Source organism: Balaenoptera ricei, chromosome 3 (assembly GCF_028023285.1).
Source record: "Balaenoptera ricei isolate mBalRic1 chromosome 3, mBalRic1.hap2, whole genome shotgun sequence".
Lineage (NCBI taxonomy): Eukaryota > Metazoa > Chordata > Mammalia > Artiodactyla > Balaenopteridae > Balaenoptera > Balaenoptera ricei.
In genome coordinates, this window is record NC_082641.1 from 169,051,408 (window position 1) to 169,075,883 (window position 24,476).

At 48.0% G+C, this 24,476-nt stretch overlaps 1 protein-coding gene across 1 annotated transcript in view; it reads right to left on the reverse strand.

Annotated features, from left to right (window-relative positions):
* Positions 1-11,492, reverse strand: part of GATAD2A (GATA zinc finger domain containing 2A) — a 99,090-nt gene extending 87,598 nt beyond the window's left edge. Inside the window, exon 1 of the mRNA XM_059918020.1 lies at positions 11,190-11,492. The gene's annotated coding sequence lies outside the window, so the exon portion shown is untranslated. The remainder of the gene's footprint in view (positions 1-11,189) is intronic.
* Positions 11,493-24,476: the final 12,984 nt, after the last annotated feature.

Below are 24,476 nucleotides of genomic sequence, written 5' to 3' on the forward strand. Positions count from 1 at the left end.
AAAAGTGATAGTGAATCCAGACCTGTTTGGGGTCCCAGATGCTCAGGCGGGTGAATGCTGAGACTGCTCGGTCTAAAGACCTTGTGCCTATAGTACTGGACTAAACAGCAAATAGTTCAGCTGGGTGATTATGAAATATGATGCAATCACCTTCAGATGCCATTCTAAAACTGAAGAAACCCTAATTTAAGAGACAACTAGGGCTTCCCTGGTGGCGCAGTGGTTGAGAGTCTGCCTGCCAATGCAGGGGACACGGGTTCGAGCCCCGGTCTGGGAGGATCCCATATGCCGCGGAGCAGCTGGGCCGCAATTGCTGAGCCTGCGCGTCTGGAGCCTGTGCTCCGCAATGAGAGAGGCCGCGATAATGAGAGGCCCGCGCACCGCGATGAGGAGGGGCCCCCACTTGCCGCAACTAGAGAAAGCCCTCGCACAGAAACGAAGACCCAACACACCCATAAATAATAAATAAATAAATTAAAAAAAAAAAAAGAGACAACTAGGGCTAGAACCATGTTTCTCCTGAAGTTTTTCCCCTCTGCCCTAAGAACAAGGCAGTCAATTAATAGTTATGGGTACCAGTTAACATGATACTCTAAAAACACTTCTGTTATGAAGTTAAACAAAAATTTCTGCCGAATTCACTTCATATCCTTCAGACCAGATCCTTGCTAATAATAGCCAAGCCTCCTTCCACCCTAACCACTGCAGAAATATTCTAATTATCTTTCTAATGTACTATTAGATAAACTTCCAAACACCATCTGAGTTAATTCCTGTACAACAAAGGGACTGAAGAAAAGAAATGTCGGCCAAATTCCATGTTCGTGTCCTCTTTTATAAAGTAGAAATTGGTCAAAGGCTCAACAGTAGTGTGAAACCGACTGAAAAGGAGTAGCATCACCTACTAAATGTTTAAGGTACTGTACTTTTGGGGTTTTAATCAGAAAATGTCTTTAAAGTTCCTGGTGGACAAAATTTAAGATGTCTTACATGATAAACACTGATCAACAAGAACCGTCTAAGAGACCACTCATCACAAGGGTTTTGTAGGCTGGGGAGCCTGTAGGCACCAGCTCCAGAAGTTCACAGGCTGGTGGCACAGAAAGACATAGAATGCTTTCAATGCAGAAAATGCATTCATAGAAAAGACAGGAATCACAAAGGAAGAGGCTGCTCCCCTCCCTGGAGAGGGGTCTGGGAGATCTTTATGGATGTGACATTTGAGCCAGCTCTTAATGGATGAACATCCCAGGCATCCAGAACAGCAGAAGCAAGGGCCAGAGCTGGCTACTCCTGGAGTGTGAGGGCTTTGGGGCAGACAGGGCTGCAAAGGGATGGATTCATTAACCTTTAAACTTTCTAGGTGGCTTTATCTCTCAGAACACCGAATGACTGTCGACCACTTACTTCAATTCATAAGCTAAGCAGATCTAGTTATGTAGACTTCAACCAATTTTTAGATTACTGCTATCAAACAGTGACACTAGGCTCCCTCTTGTTTTCTGAGAAGCTCTCCAAAGAATAAACAGGTTGTTCATTCAAAAGTGTACCAAGTTTCGGACTTCCCTGGTGGCACAGTGGTTAAGAATCCGCATGCCAATGCAGGGGACACGGGTTCGAGTGCTGGCCTGGGAAGATCCCACATGCCGCAGAGCAACTACGCCTGTGTGCCACAACTACTGAGCCTGCGCTCTAGAGCTCATGAGCCACAACTGCTGAAGCCCGTGCACCTAGAGCCCGTGCTCCTCAACAAGAGAAGCCACCACAGTGAGAAGCCCACGCACCACAACAAAGAGTAGCCCCCGCTCACCGCAGCTAGAGAAAGCCCGCGCACAGCAACAAAGACCCAATGCAGCCAAAAATTTAAAACATAAATAAATAAATAAATTTACAAAAGTGTACCAAGTTTAAAAAAGAAAGTACCTTTATGAAAAAGAGCACTACTTTCCACACTTTGCATTTTTAGTACTCTAAAGTCTAAAACTATTTTCACGGAGTTTAGGGACAATATAACCACAATCTCTAAGAGGATTATTTTAAAGTTTCTTATTTCACCCCAAATTCACTCTCAGATGGTGAGATTGCAAAGCAATTGGTTGGGAAAGGAAAGGAAAAGATTCATTTCTATGTGAATTTGATTTCCCTAGTACTTTGATATTTTTGGTATTTTTTTCAAGGACCAGAAAATAGTTAAAGGGACTATGCTTTATGAAAAATACAATACTCCCAACACATTACAGCTTCTACAACAAATGTCATTTTTTAAATCACAACACTTTTACACTAGATTAGGAGTTTGTGGGAGACAGATAAGCACCCATCTGCCCCATCCCTGTTGTGTATGCAGAAAAGCTCTCTGAAGCACAGCTCTCTAGAGATGAACCACTTTGTCAACATGTGTTTGTTTTCTAACCACAATTCTGAACACTTAGTGTCGATGCAACATGGAGTTCAGGCTCCATCTGCAGTTAGCCTCTGTGTGGCCCTGACGATATCCCACTGTTACAGGGCTCTGAGCACAAATGCTTCCCTAAAGGGTTAAATACAAACTGCTCAGAAGTATCATTGTGAACCGGAAGTGTATCTCCCACTCTGTCTTCATCTGCATGTGTCACCAGTTGGCAAGAAGTATCTCTTTTGTGTCTATATATGGCTTACAAAAAAAAAAAAAATATGCACACCTAATTTAGGTCAATTTTAAGTCTTTGAAAAGTTCGTAAGTGAACCATGTTTCCTATGAATTAAAGAATTAACAGGAAAAAAATCAGAAAACTACCAGAAAAAAAAAATGCTATATGACAGTCTTAACTCTAGAGATCAACCTATTCAAACCTGCTTAACAAAGAAAGAGTATTAGTCACGTCAGTGGCCTGCTAATAAACATCCTTGGTTTAGATGTGAAGAAAAACATGTTTTAAAAACTTGGTATCCAGTTCACACCCCCCTCCCCAGTTATTAAATGGCAGATCTTCCGACCTAACATAGGAAAGAGGAAAACATTCCTCCCCAAAGTTTTCCTAATAGGATGAATACTCCCCTCCTCCACTGGTGCCCAGCATTTCACTATAGGAAATTCAGGAGGCGGGTCTTTCTAGTTTTCTCCTTCACAGCTTGATAACAAACACCATGTCCTCTTGCATGTTGACCTAGTCAGGCCTATAATTTTACCAACTCCTGGTTTGGGAGCAGTAAAATCTTTTTTTCAAATTTGGGTCAAAAATCAACCTTCAATAGAGATACTTTAAGAGGTTAAGTATAAAGTTTAAAGCTTTGTAAATATAAATATAAAGCCTAAACCTTGAAAATGTCATGCAAGTTAAAAAACTGTTCTGGGGACTTCCCTAGTGGCGCAGTGGTTAAGAATCCGCCTGCCAATACAGGGGACACGGGTTGGAGCCCTGGCCCGGGAAGATCCCACATGCCGCGGAGCAACTAAGCCCATGCACCACAACTACTGAGCCCCCGTGCTGCAACTACTGAAGCCCACGTGCCAAGAGCCCGTGCTCTGCAACAAGAGAAGCCACTGCAATGAGAAGCCTGTGCACTGCAACGAAGAGTAGCCCCCACTTGCCACAGAGAGCAAAGAGAAAGAAAGACTGTGCGCAGCAACAAAGACCCAACGCAGCCAAAAAAAGAAAAAAGAAAAAACTGTTCTGCTGTATTAAGAGTTTTAGACCAGCTTAAATGACAATTCTCAAAGGAAAAAAATTCAGAAGCAGCCCCCATTATCTGTCCTCCTGAAACTCCATGTAGACTGCATACTATTATAAATAGAGTCTGCATGGTCTGATTTCACTGGCCATCATTGCTTTCTGATTGAAAATACTTATTCAGAGCTCAATTTAAATATTATTTTAGAGTTCAATCTTGAATCCTACTATGGCACATTTTATAAGACTCTCTACCTTTGAAGGTAACTTTGGGCTTTTCTTGCCAAAGGTGCTCAGTTCAAACTCTGATTTTTAGATGAGCATAACCTCCTCAGGTCAAGGGAACTCACCAGATTGTTTCTTTACCTCCAGGTCCCTGACAGTGCCCATGCTGTTCCTCTCCTGGGAATGAGTAGCCACCTAAAAAGTAGCTCTCCCGATCGCCCCTTCCTTTGCAGGCTCTCCTTCCGCAATCCAACTGCAGCATTTTGCTGCAGTTATCAGTTCATGAACTTGTTTTTTCCTAGTAGCATATGAGCTCCTGTGTCCAGCCAGGTGCCTGACCCTTACCAAGTTAAATGAATATTTCCATCACACTCAAAAGTAAGGCTTTTCCTACAACATACTATAGCCACATAGAGTGTAGGTTTGAGCCTTTTTCCTAGTTACCCTGTCATGCTTCAGGAGGCACTGCAAGTCCATATGGTACACCAAGGTGATGCGGTGGCAGCGGCAGCAGCAGCAGTGTAAGGCTATGATGAACTAAGGGAACCCACTGTCAAAAATCAGCCAATGCAGGAACCTCTAGATCATCAGCCCTCAGTCGTACGCAGCAGCCTGTGGCCCCAACATGGACTGGTTTGCTCTTGGGCAGTATTAACTGCCATAGATAGCTATCCAAACTTGGGTGCCAACCTCAAGAGGAATAGTCAGCCTTGGTATGATTCTGCTAACAACTACCTTTACTAGGCACGTACAACAATCCAGCTGCTTGCTTCGTGCTTACCATCCCCACCCAACAAATGAAGAAACTGAGGCTCAAAGAGGTTAGGCCACTTGCAGTTAGTTAGGCCACCTTCCTGAGGTCACAGAGCCAGCAAGTGGCAGAATCTGGCTTTCTGGCTCCAAAGTTTCTACTGCACACAGGGCACTTTTACAAAGCAACAAAGACAAATAACAGCAAACAATTCTTCAAGAGCACACTCTTGCAGAAGGATCTATCTACTGTCTGCTTCCTTTAGTTCTATACACGTCTCCAGAGCAGCCTTTTGCAGGCAAGCTCCTGCAGGGAACATTGTGATAATGCAATAGGAAACCATCCTGTTAACCACCCTGCCAGATAGTCCTGAGTTTGTGGGTACATTAGCTGAGCCCCTAGAACTGCTAGGTGCAGGTCCACTGGTGGCTCCCAGTTCTGACAAAACAGCTTACTGAGCAAAAAGTGATAACCTGAACATGTTTTCTACGCTCAAATTGGAGCCCAAGAACTCAGCCTGGAGTGTGGGGAACAGGAAATGAAGAGAGAGCAAGCATCCACTTCCCAAGGGCAACAGAGCCCAGAGGTGGGAGTCTGGTCACGTGCACAGTTGCATTGCTTGTCCACGCCCACTTCCGGTCTGGGCCTTCCTCTTCACCTCACGAGTCAGTACTTGGGTGAAGGGAAAGGAAAAGAAGACAGACTACCAGAAACTCTCCTTGTAATATGCTCTCTCTCCCCTGCTGGGCCCTGGGCCCTGAATGAGTATCCACCCTGGCTCTCTGGCTCCACCCCTCACAAATACACCTACTTAAGCAAAGCACCTGTCACATAATTGATCTATGTGGACTAACATCAAATCTGGGCCACAACATAGGAAGATCAAAATAGTGCTTCCCCAGTCCCAATACAAGAGGGAACCCTAGGGCAGAGGGAACTCTGTGCACCAAGAACCTACTAATACATGACTAAGCAGTCCACCTATTTGAAATCTCACTTTTCCTATGCCATAAACAACAGCCAAGCACTACCCTTGTCCGACTTTTTTTTTTTTTTTTTAAGATTTAAAACAAGGCGAGAGGGACTTCCCTGGTGGCACAGTAGTTAAGAATCCGCCTGCCAATGCAGGGGACACGGGTTTGATCCCTGGTCTGGGAAGATCCCACATGCCGCAGAGCAACTAAGCCTGTGTGCCACAGCTACTGAGCCTGCGCTCTAGAGCCCGCAAGCCACAACTACTGAGCCCGTGTGCCACAACTACTGAAGCCCGTGCGCCTAGAGCCCGTGCTCCACAACAAGAGAAGCCACTGCAATGAGAAGCCCGCACACCACAACTGTAGAAAGCCCACGCGCAGCAACAAAGACCCAACGCAGCCAAAAATAAATAAATAAATAAATTTATAAAAAAAAAAAAAAAAAACAAGGCGAGAAGGGCTTTAATAGCTGTTTATCTCTTTGCATAACATGCACTGCCATGAAGAAATGCCACAGGATTCCAAAAACACACTGCCACCAACTTCAAGAAAAGTAAAGCTGAAAATGCTCCTGGCAATAACCATTCCAGACTCTCTTTTGTTTCTCCAAGACTACAGCCACAGTCATCCTGGATCAACTAGTGCCAAAAGCCAACAATCAACCGGGAAAACACCATAATTTCTGCTTCCTTTCAGAGGGAGGAAACAGAAGCAAGGAGTCCAGTGAGGAAATTAGAAGGGTAGTAAGGTTTCACTTCCAAACCTCCAAGAAACTCCACCCCAAGCTCCCAACATCCAGGAATATGCCCAAAGAAGCCCTGAGATATTCTTTCATTCATTTGTTTACTTGTCTGTGACTGGGATGTTAAGATCCTTGAGGGCTGACTGCATCTGTCCCTGGGGGCCCAGCTCACTGCTAGGCCCCCAGCACCCAGCATGGTGTGCCTAGCACATCATTGGCACACATTTACTGCTGAATTATTTGCTGGCATAGGAAGTTATATGAGCCAGAAAATCTAACACTTTCTATTTTTCAATCCTATTTTAGTTGCATTAAACAACAAAAAAACAAAAAAACCCTACCTTACGGCCACACAGGAAAACTTGTGCCAAGTTAAGCCCTTACTTGAGTGTTTAAACGTCCCTTATAGGCCAGTTTGGAGGGATAAATTCATATTCAAACAATGCACCAGTGTAAACAAAGGCAGCCAGGCTGCAGAGAGGATAAAGCCAAACTTAATACTAGAAATTCAAAATAACAACATCCATTCATTTGCATGGAACGACTCCATACAGTAGTTATTTCCCAATTCCGAAAGAGGTCAGCTTCTTTCTTATCATCAAAATCCCACAGGGATTTAATGCCCCCAGTGCTGTCTCCAACAGGAAGGAAACCCTGACTTCCCCAGCTATTTCAGTTACATAAATCAACAGTTTATTGTCCAGAGTTAGAAGCTGGGCAGTGTTGGGACCCACATACCTTTTAGAGCTGCCCACCAACGGATAACCACGCTACATTACATCTAATAAATGTACCTAGATCAATATCGTTCCTAACTATCCAAGGGTTTTTATTGCTGTAAGGATCTTTCAATTCAAAAAAAAGTTTAAAAAACTTCCCGTTAGATAAAAGGGACTTGGTAGTGGCGCCACCATCCACCAGAGTGAAGTCTGTGGCACACAAGGGACATCATAATTTCAAAAGGGATAATAATCCCCTTAAAGTTGTTTACCCTATGTTTTATATTTTAAAAATAATAAACTTTGCTCCTTTCCCATATAATGGAATAAATGTCCTTAAAAGAATTAAGAGAAATTTAAGACTGGCAGATATTTCTTGGCTTCAATAGTAAATTCACTCTGTGTGTGGGGGGATGGGGGCAGAGGGAGGGAAAGGGGATATTTCAAGAGAGGGGGAAAAACCCTTTTCTTCAAACTTGGAAGCGGTGCAGTGGGGGCCTAGCTCAGATTTTTCACCCACTATTCACCCGCAACCCGGGTTTTAGCTATCAAGGGCAAGTGTCATCTGTCTCCACATGAATAAGTGAAAAAGGCTGGGCCCAACTCACCAGCCATGATTTTAAGGCTTTCACTAATTGCTAAGACAAAACCCTCTCAAAAATAAAAAAGTGTCCTGCCCACCCCAGCCTCCAACCCCAGAGTTTGAGTTAGCCTCTTCACAGCCCTCTGAATCCTTGGGAACTCAAGGTGAATTCTGATCTCCTCATGGGCACTAAGCCACACACTCAATGTACTATTATTGTGTGGCAATAAATGCCTTCGTACATCACTTTTCCAGTCTTTTGTCCCCAAATCTGATCCATTACCCTAAAAGAACGGTTCTTCTTCCAAGGTTCTAACGTGTAAGAAGAGATCACTCATCAGGTAACTGCTGCATATCACTCAGTCAAGCAGTCCCAAAGTATGGCCGTGATCCTTTATGGTTCACCTTCTTTTTCTTCCCACAATTCAAGCTTGTAATAATCTTCTATCTCGCCTGTGGTCTAATTATAGTAATACATCTCCATGGCCTTAACTCACAAATTACCCCATTTTACAGAGGGAGAAAGCAAGGCCAAGGCAAACACAAACCCCTGTCACACAGCAAATCCATCTCACATCTGCTATCTGAACACAGAAAAACGCTACTAGACCCAGGTGGCCAGTGGGTTTTGCAAGAGACACTCCGAGTTTCTTTCTCTTTGCTCCGCGGGCATATTTGGCCTTGGCAAAATGTCAAGTGCTTCCTGTCTGGGAGTCCAGACCAGAACCATAACCTCCTGAGCACAACAACCAACGTTTATTGCACACCAACCATGTGCTAGGCGCTGTGCTGGCTGCCTCCACTTCCCATTTGTAGGCGCCTTTACACACATTCACAGAGATGTGACCCCCTCAAATATTTAGTAACGTGCTGATCTTGTGCCATAACTTATCCAAGGCCACACAGCTAGGAAGGACAGACCCAGAATCTGAATCAGGTCCTTCTGACTTCAAAGCTCCCTCTTCCCTAACACCTCACCTTGCTGGTCCTATGGGCTTCATTTTCAAATAATAAACATGTGCCAGCACTTCTCTGCCCTGTCTCAGGACACCTTAAGCCCCGAGCTCCCCACCATATTTCCTCTTCCCCTCAGGGCAAGCTGACCAGGAAGAGGCAGTAGAGGAGCAACCAGGGCTGTAGCGGCTTCCTGCCTGGACTTGACTACCCCAGGAGCAGAGAGCCCAGGAAACTCTCCAAGCGCTTCTCCACAGAAGAAAATAGCTCGAGTTGAAACTTGTGTCCACATGGTCCACCGACAGATTTAGAACTCAAATTATAGCCTCGGCAGGAGTCTTCACAAAGGACTCAAATTAAGCAAGACCCAGATGGAAATGAACAGGGGAGAGACAGTCTTAAGTCAAACTGTAAAGTGAACTGCAGTTCTAGCAGAGTCAGAGGGAAGAACTGGTTGAAAGGCTAAACCAACCAAGTTCAGTCTATATTTCAGAACTCCACTTCAGGAACATTTTCCCCACATTTTTAGCCCGAGACTTGTGCATGGACACGAAGTGGTTACAAGTTACTCAGGTTTCAAACTGAGTTCATTCCTGTCCTTTGGACCATCTCTCAATGCCAGCATTCATCTACTTGGGCTCCAGAGAGCTCTGCGTTTGGCAAAACAGATAAAATTAGCTACTGGAGTGAACCTGGAATCCAGGGTGGGCCATTAAAAAAAAAAGGTACACATGAGATTTGTAAAAGCCACGTAAAAACTTCCTTTGAGCCAAGCTGAAGTCACCTAAAACTTAGAGAAATGAATTCAAATCCCCTGTTCCTTGCCTCCCTTCCACCCTTCCTGGGTCTAAGGTGACCCATTTCCTGCTTGTTGCTCTGCCTTTCAAACCCGAGTGGCCCACAAACTGAGGATCCACTGGAGATCAAGGGGTAAATCAGAGGGCCTAGGGAGAGAAAACACAGCTGGAAGACCTGAAAGAGCGTTTTTCTTCTCCTTTTTTTTTTTTTTTTTTTTTTTCGGGGGGGTGAGTTATACTATGCAGAGGGAGGACTGAGGGATGGGACAGGAAGTGGGTCAGTCCCACAACTTGAAAGTGTGATAATGGGGTACAATGCTCCAGCCCTGTCCCTCCTGCTACACTGGCCTGACAACACTGTGGTGGCCCCATGACTCAAAAACAGAGTAACCAAGACTGTCCTCTGACAACAGCTCCTGCTCCCCCAAATCCAGCAGGTCTTAAAAGGATGAGAGAAAACAGCATTTTTTTGCCTGTCTCCCAATTTCCCTTCCAACCACAAATTCCTCCAGGTCCCTGGAAGCTGAGGTAAAAGTTCAGAGAATACCCCTAATCTGGCAAGAAAGAAGACTGAAGGTGGGAGGGGTATATTTCTGATCTCTCCTTCCAGAATAGAGAGAAGTGGGTACCACAAACAGAAATACGGGAACCCTGAAGTTGGGGGCTCAAAGGAAAAATGGGGGAAGAGTTTCTCCCTTAGCAAATCAGGAGGGAAACCTCAGGAAAGGGGGACTATCCTCAGGCAGGTGGAAGGGGAACCCCTGGGGATTCAGGGGGACCCTTTAAAGAAGTGAAGAAATCCACTGTGTCCTCCATCAGAGAGGAGGTATCTTGAAAGAGTGCAGGCACATTTCAGAGATGTGAGGAGCCTAATAGCAGTGGGACATCTCATATTAGGGGGAGAACCTCTGGAGAAGCCAGGGACCCCTCCAAACACTGCAGCATCCACAAATTAGTAGGAGTCCCCTCCAGAACGAAAACTTTTTTGGAAAAGTGGGGAACATTTCCTCAAGTAAATAAGGATCCAGTCAGACGTATGGGCATTTCAGAGTAGTGGGCCCCCTCAGTAAAATGGAGGTACTCATCAAAACGTAGCGGGTCCCATCAAAAGTGGGGTCAAATCAGAAAAGTGGGGAACACCTCCAACAAGGATCCTGACAGAAGCAGGAACACCTCAGATTAGTTGGGCGACACTTGGGAAAAGGAGGAGGTCACCCAAAGAAGTGGGGACAGAAAAGCAGGGAGAGCAACGCAGAAAGGTAAGAGGAAAGGAAGACCTGTGAAAAGCGGGGGACACCTTAAAAAGGCAAGGGCCAAAAAGGAACACAGAACAGTGGGACAACAGCTCAGAGAAGCAGGGATCTCCTCGCAGAGGTGGGGGTCCCCCAGAGAAGTGAGGGGAAAGGTGCCCTAAAAGCAGGGATGTCTCCCTGAGAGAAGTGGGGGTCCCTCAGGGAAGACGGGGGGGTCCCAGAAACGCAGGGGGTCCCGCAAAAAGCAACCCCTCGGAGAAGCAGGGGTCCCCTTAGAGAAGTTGGGAGGGGTAGTCTCAAAGAGGCGGGGGCCCTCGGAGAAGGCGCCCCTCAGGGAGGCAGGCGGTCCCTCAAAGAGATGGGGCACCCTCAGGGAAGGGAGGCTCCTACCAGAGAGGCGGGGTCCCTTAGGGAAGCGGGTCTCCTCAGACAAGGTGGTCCACGCATGGAAGCGGCCCCCTCAGAGAAGCGGAAGCCCCAGAGAAGCCCGGGGCACCGGAAGCCGGGGACCCGCCACCAACGGCGCCCGCCCCTCACTCACCGAAGTTGCTCGGCGCCTCTGCGGGCGGCTGCTGGGCCCCGGGCGGCCTCGGGTGGCAGGGTCGTATCCAGTCCGCTTGGGTCCCGCGGCGGCAGCTCCCTCAGGTGGCGCCCGCGGCGGCGGAGTCGCGGCGACAGGACGACGGACGGTCGACGGACAGACTGAGCGGGTGGCGCGGAGCGCGTTCGGGCGGCGGGGGTGCGCGTGCGCGCGCCGGGGCGCTGACCCCGGGCGGGAGGAGCCGCCGCACAGCGCTCGAAGCCGCCGCTCGGTCTCGCCGCTCCGTCTCACACTGAAATTGCCCGCTTCGCAGCCCGGCTTCCCCGGTTGCTAGGCAGATTTCGCCTCGCACACTTCCGGGTTGAGGCGCGTCTCACTGAGTGGCGGCGCCGCAGGCCAATGAGATCCAGCCAGGGTTCCCGGGATCCGCGCCCCGAAGAGGGCGTGGCCAGACTCATGACGGACAGCACCCGGCGGCCAATGAGCGCGCTGGCCGGCTGGCCCTCGGGATCGCGCTGGGGGCCTGGGCGGGCCCAAGGAGGCGGGACGAGGTGACTGACAGGCGGCCTGCCAATGGGAGAGTGTAGCGGGCCTCACGTCCAGTGAGGGTGCTTCGGGGGCGGGGCTTTAGCTTCAGGGTAGGAACACCGCGAGGGGTGGGGCATGAGGACGCGTCAATCCGTGGCCGGCTCGCTCGGACACTGGCGGGGGGTTACACCGGGCTGCCCGGCGGCCAACAACTGGATGGGCAGGGGGTTCCCCGCAGTGCTCAGCAGGGGCGCCCCACCCACAATGCACCGGAGGTGGCCTGGGCCCGGCGGGCGTGGGGCGGTTACGCCGGGCAGTGGGCGGGGCCGCATGAGGCGCGCTCTAAGGACACTGGGCGAGCTGTGGCGCGGCCTTGTTTCCGAAGGGTTTCGTTGGCCCTGGCCTCTCTTCTGACTAGAGTCACGGGTTCGACTCTCTTCTGAGAAGAATCTTGGGTTTCTTGCTTCCAGCCCCCGTTCTAAGGAAAACCTTGAGGAATCTTGCCCCTGACCCTTGTTCTGAGAAGAGTTTTAGCTATTCTTGCCCTGCCCACTTTTCTGAGAATTGCCAGGGAAAAAATGATTTTGTACATTCGGGACGCCCCCTCCTCGCCCCCGCCGCTCTCTGTTCAAAGAAGACTTGACGGGATTCTGGCCCCTGTCCGCTTTACTAAGGAGAATTTGGGGAGCTCAGGGTCCACTGCCTTTCCTGGAGAGTATTTAGAGAACATACCCTGCCTGTTTTCTGAGCGCTAGTGGGAGCCACTGGCCTTCTTCCTCCCTGATCTGAGGGGCAATGGGGGCTGCATGACCCCGGCCTATATTTCTTTTTTTTTTTTTTAATTTTTACTTATTTATTTATTTATTTATGTTTTGGCCGCGTTGGGTCTTCCTCGCTGCGTGGGCTTTCTCTAGTTGCAGCGAGCAGGGGCTACTCTTCGTTTCGGTGCACGGGCTTCTCACTGCGGTGGCTTCTCTTGTTGCAGAGCACGGGCTCTAGGAGCGCGGGCTTCACAGGCTCAGTAGTTGTGGCTCGCGGGCTCTAGAGCGCAGGCTCAGTAGTTGTGGCGTGCGGGCTTAGTTGCTCTGCGGCATGTGGGATCTTCCCCCACCAGGGCTCCAACCCGTGTCCCCTGCATTGGCAGGCGGATTCTTAACCACTGCGCCACCAGGGAAGCCCTAGCCTTCATTTCTAAAGATAACTTGGGAAATTTCTAAGTTTCATGTCCCTCCTCCAACCAGAGGAGAAATTTGGGACTTAAAGCACCTCTCCTCTCTCCAGAGAGGAATTGCAGGAAACTGATGGCCCCTCACCCTTCTTAGTCAAGAACTGCCAGGGAGTTAAGCTCCCTGCACTTTTTCTACGCAGTGTTTGAGTGTTGCAGGAAGAGTTCCTCTTTTCCTAAGAACGGCAACCATTTGACTCCTGTGCCCCAGAAAAGTTACCCATTTAGCTCTCCTTTCTTGTTTTTGTTTTTTGTTTGTTTGTTTGTTTTGAGGAGAATTTTTCCAAGCATCTGTCCACTCTTTCCCAAGGGTCAAATCCGTGGCCCTTCCTAATTCTGTCCCCTGTCGGGCTCTTCAGTCCCACTTTTCTTCTCTGAGTGGGGCCCTTCCAAGAAGCAGTCCTGCTAGCCACCTGTCCCGAGACAAAACTAAGTAGTCACCAAACTCTGCTGTAGCATCCACCATGACCTACCAGGCATCAGAGGCCTTCACCTCTGTCTTCCCCCGGCTGGTCTGAACTCCTCCCATGATTTACCCCCGAAGAACCCAGTTATACCCTTCACAGGCAACCAGACATCCATTGAATTGAAGGGGTGAAGAAGGCAGCAATGAGAAAGAGCCACAACACTCTGAGGATTCAATATGGCAAACTTTTATCTCCCCCCACTTTGTGCACAGAAGTGTGCAAGATGCTGAGATACCAGAATTATAGGATGGAACTTGTGAACCAAGATGAACACAATAAAGGGAAATAGGCCTATTAGACAAGGCAGACTGTTATACTAAAGAGATACCCAGAATATGTTGTAGGAATGTAGAGGAGGAAGTGATTAAATGAAATAATGTTTGTGGGCTTCCCTGGTGGTGCAGTGGTTAAGAACCCGCCTGCCAATGCAGGGGACACGGGTTAGAGCCCTGGTCCAGGAAGATCCCCCATGCCACGGAGCAACTAAGCCCATGTGCCACAACTACTGAGCCTGCGCTCTAGAGCCCACGAGCCACAACTATTGAGCCCGCGTGCCACAGCTACTGAAGCCCATGCGCCTAGAGCCCGTGCTCCACAACGAGAGAAGCCACCGCGATGAGAAGCCCGTGCACCACAACAAAGAGTAGCCCCCATTTGCCGCAACTAGAGAAAACCCGTGTGCAGCAACGAAGACCCGACGCAGCCAAAATTATAAATAAATAAATAAATAAATTTATTTTTTAAAAAACTGAGGTAATGGATGTGATGGTGCTTCATAAACGTTGAAGTGGTGTTCCCGTGTAGAAAGGATTATTGTTATTGTTACAAGTGGGCTGACATTCCTGGAAGAAAAGTAAAAAATAAATTCTGAGAGTCAGAGTGATGGGAGGTTGGCAGAGAGCCCTGTGGGGCCTGACTCCCTGAGTGAGCTCAGCCCGGACCCAAGTGGCAAGGCTCACGGAGTCCTTGGCTAGGGAAGGAAGACACTGGAAACATAAAGACACTGTGTTCCCAGAGTGCCTTGTTTGTACCTCTGTTGTAGCACTTACCACATCCTGCAAGTGTCTGAGGCAGTCTGGGTGGACAATAAACCCTTGGACTTTTGGTGAGTGGCAGAACTGGGGTCAAACACGTGCCTGCCACTCCCTAGCGAGGCCAGTTACTTTCCTTAGCCATATCAGGAGTGAGAACACCAGTCTTTAAAGGTTGCACTGAGGATTGTGAGCTCAAAGTGCCTTGCATGGTACCGGGTACACAGTAGGACTCAGGAGTTTTTTGTTTCATTCCAGTCACTAACTAGGTTGCTTTCTGAGAGCAAGAATCCAGCCTTATTCATTTAAGTAATCCCTCAGTGCTTTTATAGTTCTGAATTGAACTGGGATCAAAGAGCAGCTCGTTGTCCAACCCCTTCATTTTATACATGAGAAACTGAGGGGCCCAGAGGGCAACTGTGACTTGTTCACATCCTACTGCTACTTTATGGCTGGATCCTAAACTTGCATTGTCTTCATCTCACTTTTGGCCTCTGTGCAGGAAAGATGAGAAGGAAGGAGACCTGTGCCCTTGAGTCATGCAGAGCAGAGTCATGTAAGAACCCAAAATTCCCTGAGCCTTATGTCTCTCTCAGGCAAGCTGGGAGAAGGTTCTGGATACAGCTCTAATAGAGTCCCCAAACTCAAGAGCAAAGGGCAAGTGGGGTCCCTGACCAGGGTCAAGGCCACCTAAATTAACTTTATCAAAGGGAAATTGCAAATGAAGTGAGGTTATTTCAGAGCTACTCTATGTAATTTCCAGACTGATCCCTGGAAATGTCAGGACCTATAATTAGATCTCACTTTTTATTTTAAGAATGCACAGAATTTCTCTGATTCTCTGGAAAAAAGCATTGCCTGGAGGCAGAGATGTTGGATTAAGCGATGTCCATGAAGTCTGGAATCCTAAGCATAAACAAAAGTCCCATTTGGCTGGAAAATTGTATCCTTGAAGAATCAAAGGCAAATGGGCATTTGTCAGAGAAAGTGAAATGCCCCACCAAAATGGATGACAGGAGCACAGCTTCTGACATAAAAAAAAGAAAGAAACAAACAAACAAAAGGAAAGGAAAGAAAAGCACGTGACCCATTCCAAGGATGGGCTTTCCTTTCCATGGTGGTAGCAGCGATTGCATCTTTCTGCATCAAGGCATGTCCCTTCCTGGGTCTGGGAAATCATGTGGGCAAACTGGCTAAGTGACATTCACATCCAAATAGGGAAATGGGAACTGAGCCAGGTGAATGCACAGGCAGCAAGGAAGGCAGGGCCTCAACAGTAGTTAGAAAAATGATGACTTGGTGGGTGCTAGTCTGCAGAGACATTCTCTTGGTGTTTTGGCTTTGGACAAGGAAGAGTGCCCACTGACAATGAAGAATGACAGCTTGTTAATACCAGTGGAAAGGATACTAAGCACAAATATTAAAGCCCACTAGTGTCACTCAATGATAGTTGAAGTTCAGGTACAAACAGTAAAGTGCCCCTCCATCATTGCCTCCTAAGATTCTTGGACTCCCTAATTCATTTGGGTTTGACAAGCACTATGAAGTTCACATATGTGAATTGCTAGTCTACTGAAATTTGCATCCTTTGTCAGGTCCATTGGAATCAGCCTTGGTTCTCCCAGGGAAAAGGTGGTAAAAAGTCAGTGCCGGGGGGGACGGATAAATTAGGAGTTTGGGATAAATTAGGAGTATGTTAATCCCAAACTCCTAATTTAACACTACTATATATAAAATAGATAAATAACAAGGACTTACTGTATAGCACAGGGAACTATACTCAATATTTTGTGGGGACTTCCCTGGCGGTCCAGTGGCTAAGACTCCACTCCCAATGCACAGGGCCCGGGTTCAATCCCTGGCCAGGGAACTAGATCCCACATGCCACAACTAAACATCCCACATGCCGCAACTAAGACCCAGTGCAGCCAAATAAATAAATAAATAAATATTTAAAAAATATATATATATATAGTAATAACTTTTAAGGGAAAAGAATCTGAAAAAAAATTGATATATATGTATGTATGACTGAATCACTTTGATCACTTTGCTGTATATCTGAAACTAACACAACATTGTAAATCAACTATACTTCAATTAAAAAAAAAAGTCAGTGCCTGTTTCCAGAGAGAAATAAGACACCACCAAATCAGGAGGTTGGCCTATATGTCCTCATATAGCACCTGAATTATCCAGGGGTGGGGAGCAGGGTGTAGCTTTATTGGTGTTGGTTGGCTAGAAAATCTAGAATCGAGTCCAGATGGAGTTCAGGAGTCCTTTCAGCCAGATTTTTTTTATAGATCTCTAGGTCAAAAAGCTGGACTCTAGTAACAAATCTTACCCAGTTTGTACTGACACAATTAAGTGAAATTAGTGATAACCCTTTTCTGAGACAAAAAGTGTTATCTATACCTACATGCCTACAGCCTAGAAGACTTCTAAATCAAAACGGTGACTTCCCCAACCAGGAAGGAAAGCATTTCTGAATAGGAGAGAGTTCATCTTAGACACTCCGTATGCAGAAAGGAGGAGCTGAACGCAGACTTACTGCTGCCTTCAGAGAATTCACCTTGAGATTCTGTTGGATCTGAAGGCCTTTAGCATCCCAGACATGCATTTACACCTGAGCCTAAAACCCAGGTCAGGGCTTTCATTCTGCTGCATTTCAAATCCTTCCCTCCATCTTTCTCTGCCTTGAGACAACAGCCCTGTGCCCAGGGACTTAAGTGACTCCAAGTGGCATGTGTGTCATGCCTGTGGTCACAGCCCACTGCTTTCATTCCCTCACCATTCTCTCCTCCTCGTCAGGCTGGTGTCTAATCCTGCCACTAAAATCTCTCTCTCAACTTAAGTTCTCTCTGAGAACTTAACGATTCCCATTCCAGGAACTCTTCTTGGTGTGTATTTTCTCTAACCTCTAGCATCTAGAAGACACTCCCTCCTCCTTGAAATATCTTCCATTGGCTTCCAGGGAACTTGACTTTTCTGGTCTCCTGTGCAGTCTCTGTGCAACTTCTACCTGGAAATTCTGCCAGGCTGCTCATCTCTTGCCACTCTTTGCCGTCTATGTGTCATCAGAGAGTAAATCCCTTTGTGGAGTGGGACTATATAAGAACTCTAAAATCTGTATTTCCAGTCTGCCAGAGTTCCTATCCAGGGTCTCCTTTGCCTCCAGATGGTTCCACGAAGATGTGACTCAAACCTGACCAAATATCGGACCAAATTTGGTAGCTCTCTCTTTGACCCATCTCCCATTCTTTAAACTAGCTGCTCTTTGTCATTTTCTTTCTTTCTTTTTTTTTTTTTCTTGCACCAATGTCACTTTCCCAGTGTTCCAGGATGAAAGCTCTTAAATCTTTGGAAGTTTTAACATCATTCTTCAAGCTCAAACTTAGTTGCTAAATGTCGTGATTTGCCCGCTCACTTTTCTATCTACTCTTTTCAATTTCCATTGCTACCACCCATGCCTGGACTATTATGTGCAAATTATCAGACTAATTTCTCTTAAATCATGGACCATGTGACACCCCTACACAAAAAACTTCAATTTTTATGGAGGCTGTATTGTATTGCTTTTGTAATCAGGAAGGAAAAAAAAAAAAGAATTCCATCACCAAAATGTAAAGACTGAATCTTGGCTTAATGTTTGAAGCCTTTTCCTTGCCCCTCCCTTCGCTACAGTTTCTTCCTGGGATGCTTTCTTCAGGAATGATACCTTATGTTGATTAGTGCAAAATTTCCTACACTGAATTCCACAGGGCATCAGAATGACTCAAGATATCAGTAGAGATTCTGTGATGAGTTTCCCTGCTTAAAAAAATTTTTTCAGGACTTCCCTGGTGGTCCAGTGGTTAAGACTCCGTACTGCCAATGCAGGGGGTGCAGTTTCGATCCCTGCTCAGGAAACTAAGATCCCACGTGCTGCATGGCATGGCCAAAAAAAAAAAGTTTTCAACCAGAAGATTTCGCTAAACCTTTAATATTGATAATACATGTTGTTATGTTATATTACAATCCCCCTCCCTTGACCACATGATGTTTCCTTTTTTTCTAAGAACACCCATCAATATCCTTGCACTACTGTACAGCACAGGGAACTCAACTCTCTGTGGTGACCTAAATGGGAAGGAAATCCAAAAAAGAGGGGATATATGTGTACATATAACTGATTCACTTTGCTGTACAGCGGAAACTAACACAACATTGTAAAGCAACTGTATTCCAATAAAAATTAGTTAAAGGGCTTCCCTGGTGGCGCAGTGGTTGAGAATCTGCCTGCTAATGCAGGGGACGCGTGTTCGAGCCCTGGTCTGGGAGGATCCCACATGCCGCGGAGCAACTAGTCCCGTGAACCACAACTACTGAGCCTGCGCGTCTGGAGCCTGTGCTCCGCAACAAGAGAGGCCACGATAGTGAAGAGGCCCGCACACCGCGATGAAGAGTGGTCCCCGCTTGCCGCAACTGGAGAAAGCCCTCGCACAGAAATGAAGACCCAACACAGCCAAAAATAAATATAAATAATAAATAAATAAATAAATAAGACCCGGCACAACCAAATAAATAAATAAATATTTTTTAAAAAAATAGTTAAAAAGAAAAAATCCTGTTGAACTCACATTCAGTAGAATGTGGTTCATGGCTTGATTGGGGCTGGCTTGACATGTTGCCCTTGTCTAAGCCAGCTTCTGCCTCCCTTATTGCATCTCCCTCTCTCGGGGGGTTCTATGAGATCAAGGTACATTGCCCCATTTTGGAGGGGAGACAGTCGAGGCTCAGGGTTTTCAAATAAATAAAACCAGAGCCTAGGTTTCAATTCCAATTGTGAACAAAATCCGACTCCCGTACAGCCTTTCCACCTGCTGGGGCCACAAGCATGTTGCTAACTAACATTTTCTGTTTATAATCCTCATTTTTGTGCATTTTGTATTAAGTCACCACACTCCTCTCTCCCCTTCACATCCCCTCTTCTTTTAGATAATAGCGTGTTAAGGACTGTCAGAACCGAGAGGAAGTTAAGCAATCAGCTAGTCCATCTTCAACATTTCCCAAATGCAGAGAGTGCAGAGAGGGTATGACTGAGCAAGCACAGCATCAAGGCAAGAGCCGAGCTGGTCTCTTGGCAAAGCCAGCCTGAATCTCAAAGGCCACAGAGACTCACTGCACTTTCGTGGTTGTTAAACCCCGGTGGCAGAGCAGGCGGCATCCTGTCTCCTGTCTTGAGTGGAATTCAGGAGTCCCCAGGGAGCTCTGGGCAGTCACGGGCCGCGCCCCGTGGGTCACTCGTGTGCCTTTGTGAGGGAAGTTTCCTTGTCACTGCCCAGCTGCTTCCTGCCTCCATGTTAAGGCTTCCAGGCCAGTCTGTGGGGAAGCAGCCATCAGGGCTCCCCACCTTTGCCTTCCACCCAGACCAGACCGGGCTCGTCCTTCCCGCTGCTGCTCAGCCTCTCACGCATCTGCTCACCAAGGCCCTGGTCCTCTTTATGAGAATTTTCTCCTGGATTGTTGCCGAAGCATAGACAAGTGAGCCAGGAGAGAAAGACATCCCCCCAGACATATAGAAAGTATAGCAATGTGTCTGGTCAGCACTATTCTCCCCTCTTCCTCCCCTGTGGTGGGCATGGGGCTGGCTATGGGTGGGTAGCAGGGTGAGCGGTGAGGATGGAATGAAAGAGGATACTTAGTGCTTCCATCTTATGTTGTTCTTTTGTATGAGTAACCTTTCAAAACTTCCCTCATTCATTGGTATATTCATTTATTCCACAAATATTTAATGGGCCCCTAAGGAGGGCTGGGCACTGTGAGGTAGAGCGCCGTGGGCAAAGGTGCTGGGGATGAGGCATCTCTCTCTCACCTTGACCCTCAGGCCTGCTGTTCCCTTCCCCACAGGCAGCCACCATCACCAGTCTCTCAAATGTCCCTCCAGAGAGGTTCTATTCCATGTGCAGATGCATGGGGTCCACTTTGATTTTGTGCACACACAGAGTCATGGCGCACATGCTCTGATCTTTTAAACTGAAAGCAAGTGTTCTGGTGGGCAATTCTCACCATGGAGGCAAGTTGCCACCCTCAATCAGTGACCGGGACTCTTCTAGAATGTTCCTAAGAACGGAGCACCCTTAGCCCAACATTGCTGTTCAGTATAGAAAGCCCTAGAAACACCTGCTTTGGTGCCCAAGGGGAAAAGGTCCTTGGATCCTTGGAGTAGACATATTTCTACGTGTCTTGGGTTAGGAAAGGCTGAATCACTACTTTTGCTTAGATCTGGAAACTAACTTATCTTCTTCCTAGTGCAGGAGTCACTAGTGCCCCTGGGTCTGGAAATCTTCACTCCTGCTCCAAATGATGCTGAGAGCTAGGGGCCTGCAGCTTAGGGAGAGATGGGGCTGTCGCAGGAATTTCAGTGCAAGGGCCCAGGTTCTCCACTGGAGCCGTCAGAGGCCTGTGGTCATGGTGACCGTTCTGGATGCTGTGGTGAGCAAGTCGAATGGGGAGGGACAGGCTGACAACAAAGTGAACAAGGTGATTTCAACCCCTGGTGATGTTGATGAAGAAAAGTAACCAGGGATGTGACACAGTGACTGGAAAGGACTCCGGCCAGGGCAGGAGTTGATGGCTTGTGAGCAGGTGGATTTGAGGAGAGAACTGAATCTTAACAAGGACTCAGCCTGGGGATGAGCATTCTGGGCAGAGGGGAGCAGTGGATGCCACAGCCCTGAGGGCACCGAGCATGGGGCAGAGAGCAACTGGAGAGCTGGTGGGCAAGGATGAAGTGGGAGACCTGATGTTGCAGGCCTGGGAGGAAGCTGGATTTTATTCTAACGGGAAGAAGAAGTAAGCGTGCTACAAAGCTCTGTGAGCTCTGTTTCCCACTGGTAAAATTCCTTGTTTGGATTCGGTAATCTTCCAGCTCTCTGGTTTCATGCCTGTGTTCTTTTATTCAAAGATGTTATTGAGCCTCCAGGGTGGCCAGATTTAGCAAATGAAAACATAGGATGGGGCTTCCCTGGTGGCGCAGTGGTTAAGAATCCGCCTGCCAATGCAGGGGACACGGGTTTGAGCCCTGGGCTGGGAAGATCCCACATGCCGCGGAGCAACTAAGCCCGTGCAGCACAACTACTGAGCCTGCGCTCTAGAGCCCGCGAGCCACAACTACTGAGCCTGCGTGCCACAGCTACTGAAGTTCACATGCCTAGAGCCCATGCTCCGCAACGAGAAGCCACTGCAATGAGAAGCCTGTGCACCGCAACAAAGAGTAGCCCCCACTCGCTGCACTAGAGAAAGCCCATGCGCAGCAATGAAGACCCAACTCAGCCAAAAATAAAATAAATAAAATGAAATTTATTAAAAAAAAAAAAAGAAAAAGAAAACCTAGGATGCCCAGTTAGGGTGAATTTCAGATTAATGACCAAGTCTCCTGTAGTATAAGTCTATCCCACAGTGTCAGAGTATCTTCCATGTGCCAGGGCCCCGCTAGGAGTCAGCTCAGCTTTGAACGATTTTCTTCACACAACCCCACAGCCTACTGCCTTCGGAGGAACTGGTCAGACATGAAGGCTAGAGTCTGGTGTGACTTGGGAGAGAGAGATTAACCAGCTTCAAAAATCCACCTTGGCCCCAAATTGTGACCTTGAACTGGCGATTCCTTTGGGTGCCCCAACTCTTGTTAGATGTCCACATGGCATTGATTAAAATGCCTTCGACGTCCCCTGCATCACAAACATGTATCGTGTTGTGTGGGGAGGTTATTTGGGTGGCCAGATATAGGTTCTGGCCTTTTTCATGAGAATTATGAGAAGGGAGGGTAACGTGTTCGGCACTCACCCATTATCCTCACCGAGGGTGTGGCTGTGAGAGACCTGAGGTAAAATTTGAATGTTGGAAGGATCCAGAGAGAGATGATGTGGCCATGGGCTCCTCGTCCCATCACGGGGACTGAGTTGACACTGCCATGGGGTCTGTCGGTGTGCAAAGCCCATCTGGCCCTGTACTCTGCAGACAAGGCATGTGGGTGTTTCCACGGGGCAACCCTGGGCATGGCCTGTGGCCTTTCCAGAACACAGCCAGGGAGGGGCAAATAATCCCTGGAAAACAATCTCCCTAAGTCAAGGTTTTGGGTCTCAGGAAAACTAGATGCTGTGAGAGAAACAGATCCTGTGAATGAGGGTTTCAGGTGTGGCCCTGGTCCTGCAGGGACTTCCTTCTGTTGGCGCCAGAAGACAGAACTCTCTGGAGGCAGGAAGGACTTCTTGGAGAGATGAAGTCCCTTTTCCTGGGGAGGGGGTGCCTCAGGAAACATCGTGGTGCCTGCTGGGCAGGGTGTTAGGGGTACAGTACTCGGACTGGGGACCCAGCTCTGAGGCATCTACTCTGGTTAGTTCGTGGTGGTGTCAGGAGGGATCTGGCCCTTGGTCACCTGCTGTTGGAGCCCATGTTATCCAAGGGGGTTAGTGACCCCATCTCTGTCATTGTCACCTTCTGACCCGTGCCCTTGCCTCAGTTCAGCCCTGTCTGCATCCCCGCCACCCGAGCTCACTTCTGGGATGTAGGCCTAAGTGTGGTAAGAGGAGAAGAACCTGAGGAGACCCGGGGACTTTGATCCTTCCCCTGGACAAGGGGGCTCCGTCACTTTCCCCATCCATCAACGTCCTCCTGAACATGACCCAGGTGTCAGCTGTGCTTGAGGTGGTGGTGGGCACATGTGGCAGCCCCTGCCCTCCAGAATGCCACAGGCAGCCCAGATGCCCACCCAGCATCCTCTCTGGGGTGGCCAGACATGAGGGCTGCCCATTCCCTTCCCACAGTCTTGGTGGCCATGTAAGCAAAAGTTGGAAACGCCATCTAGCTGCCCAGCTCTGACTGGCTTGGCTGAGGGACGTCTCCCCTCTGTCCTGTCACAGAGCTCCCCCATCCCCCAGGTCCCATGGTTGTCCCATCCTACAGTGCACTACTCCTCTCTCACAGGCAGGACAGCACTCACTCCTATTTGAGGTCCATCATAGAGCTCCTGGTACAATGTGCACTCCCCGAGGGCAGGGACTTTATCTGGTGTGGTTACTGCTGTGTCCCCAGCACCCAGCACCCAGCACGTGTCAAATAAATGTTTGGCAAGTAAATGAGGGAATGAATGGTGCAACCCTGACACCTAGAGAACCACGGGGATCAGCGTCTCTGACCTGCATGTTACAGGAGGGGAACTGAGAGCCCTGAGGTAGAGGTCAGCCCACATCCTTGCAGATAAGGACAGAGCCAGGGTACATTGGGGTCTGGTGACATCCAGCCCAGCCCTCCCAGCCTGCTTGCCCTGCCTGATGGGGACACTGCCCGGGGTGTCCGCGCCCCCTGGCGGCTGAGGAGCAGGCTGGGCCACTGGCAGCCGCTAGTGACACACAGATGACAGAGTGGGAGATTTACTTCCGGTTCACGTTACTTCTGAGCAGTTTGTACTTAACCCTTTAGGGGAGCGTTTGTGTTCAGAACCCTGCAGTAGCAGGACATCCTCCAAGGGCCACACAGACACTCGCTCTGGGCGGAGCATGCCTAACTGCAGATGGAGCCTGGACTCCAAGCTGCACAGACACATGATGTTCAGAATTGTGGTTAGAAACAATACTCAAAGCAAAACAAACACATGTTGACAAAGTGGTCCTCTTCTAGGGATCTTAGAGAGCTTTTCTGCATACACAACAGGGATAGGACGAACGAGTGCTGATCTCTCTCCCATAAACTCATAATTTAGTGTAAGAATGTTGTGATTTTTAAAATGACATTTGTTGGACTTCCCTGGTGGCGCAGTGGTTAAGAATCCTCCTGCCAATGCAGGGGACACGGGTTCGGGCCCTGGTCCGGGAAGATCCCACATGCCGCGGAGCAACTAAGCCCATGAGCTGCAACTACTGAGCCTGCACTCTAGAGCCTGCGCACCACACGAAGAGTAGCCCCCCACTCGCTTCAACTAGAGAAAGCCTGTGTGCAGCAACGAAGACCCAACGCAGCCAAAAATAAATATATAAATTAATTAATTTAAAAACATCAA